The following is a 2,231-nucleotide window of genomic DNA, read 5'->3' on the forward strand; positions in this document are numbered from 1 at the left end:
CCACTGATGCACAACCAGGCCATCCTCTGCTATATATGAGCTGGAGCCATAGGTCCATTCCTGTGTACTCTTTGGTTGGTAGGTTAGTTCCTGGGAGCTCTAGGGGAATCTGGTTGGTTGATATTGTTGTTCTTCTTATGGGGTTGCAAAACCCTTCAGCTCCTTCAGTCCTTTCTCAACTCCTCCATTGGAAAGACTGTTTGGAGTTCAATGGTTGGCTGGGAGCATCTGCCTCTGTATTTGTCATGCTCTGTCAGAGGCTCTTAGGGTACAGCTATATCAGGCTCCTTTCAGCAAGCACTTCTTGGCATCCGCAACAGTGTCTAGGTTTGGTATCTGTATATGGGATGGATCCCCAGATGGGGTGTCTCTAGATGACCTATCTTTCATTATGTCCTCCACACTTTGTCTCTGTATTCCCTATTGCGAGTTTTTTTATTCCCCTTTCTACGAAGGACTGAAGAATCCACACTTTGGTCTTCCTTTTTCATGTGCTTCATGTGGACTGTGAATTATATCTTGGGTATTCAAGCTCTAGGGCTAACATACACTTATCAGTGAGTGCATACCATGTGTGTCTTTTGTGATTGGGTTACCTCACTTGGGATGATATTTTCTAGTTCTATTCATTTGCCTTTGAATTTCAGGAAGTCATTGTTTTTGACATCTGGGTAGTACTCCATTGTGTAAATATACCACATTTTCTGTATCCATTCCTCTGTTGAACCACATCTGGGTACTTTTCACCTACTGGCTATAATAAATAAGGCTGTTATGAATAGTGAAGCATGTGTTCTTTTATATGTTGGAGCATCTTTTGGGTACATGCCCATGAGTGGTTTAGCTGGGTCCTCAGATAATACTATGTCCAATTGTCTGAGGAACTGCCATATTGATGTCCACAGTGGTTGTACCAGCTTTCCCACCAACAATGGAAGTGTGGTCCTCTTTCTATATATCCTCTCCAGCATCTGTTGACATCTGAGTTTGTGATCTTAGCCATTCTGAATGGTATGAGGTGGAATCCGATGGTTGTTTTGATTTGCATTTTCCTGATGTCTTAGGATGCTGAACATTTCTTTAGGTGCTTCTTGGCCATTTGATATTCCTCAATTGAGAATTCTTTGTTTACCTCTGTCGACCATTTTCAATAGGATTATTTGATAAACTTGTGTCTACCTTCTTGAGTTCTTTGTATATATTGGATATTAGCCCTTGATCAGATGTAGGATTGGTAAAGATCTTTTACGAATCTGTTTGTTGCTGTTTTGTCCTAATGACAGTGTCCTTTGCCTTACAGAAGCTTTGTAATTTTATGAGGTCCCATTTGTTAATTCTTGGTCTAAGAGCATAAGCCATTGGTGTTCTGTTTAGGAAAATTTCCTCTGTGCCCATGTGTCTGTGACTCTTCCCCACTTTTTTCTATTAGTTTGAGTGTGTCTGCTTCTACATGGATGTCCTTGATCCATCTGGACTTGTGCTTTGTAAAAGGTGATAATAATGGATCAATTTGCATTCTTCTACATGCTGACTGCCAGTTGCCAGTTAAACCAGCACCATTTGTTGAAAATGCTGTCTTTTTTTCCATTGGATGGTTTAGTTATTTTGTCAAAGATAAACTGACCATATTGAATGGTTTCATTTCTGGGTCTTCAATTTTCTTGAGTCATTAGTCAAAGAATTACCAAGAAACCCCCAAAGCAACACAGGGTTGCTCTCAATAACCACTTGATGGTAAGACTCCATTTAGAAGCCAACACTTTCTTAAATCATCAATCCCAGAGAAACAAAACTGTTTCCTAACTGAAAGATTCACCCCTGCTGACCAGCATTCATGGTTGTCGAAGGTATTCTTCTAACTACAGCTCTAACCGTGAGACCTGTGAGTCTTGCCTGAGAGACATTGTGGTGTTACAGTGGCACAATTGTGATGGATAAAACCAACCATTTTTTCTAACCTGATTTATGGCAGATTTCATGAGATGAAACTCACAAGTCCCTCTGCTTAAGTGTCCAAGAATCTGATACTAAACAATACTTGGTCCTAAGGGAAAACCTAACATCGGCATGCTACTAAAGAGAAATACAGCAATAAAATCACTTCTAATGCCATATTGCTATATCCAGATACCAGCACAATATCCATCCCTTTTCAGAGAATCTTGTTCTTATAGTAAATGTTAAACAAGACAGAACAAATGGGCAATTCGCAGAGAGTGAGGTACTTTAAA

The sequence above is a fragment of the Rattus norvegicus genome, chromosome 1, assembly GCF_021556685.1.
Source record: "Rattus norvegicus strain SHRSP/BbbUtx chromosome 1, alternate assembly SHRSP_T2T, whole genome shotgun sequence".
Lineage (NCBI taxonomy): Eukaryota > Metazoa > Chordata > Mammalia > Rodentia > Muridae > Rattus > Rattus norvegicus.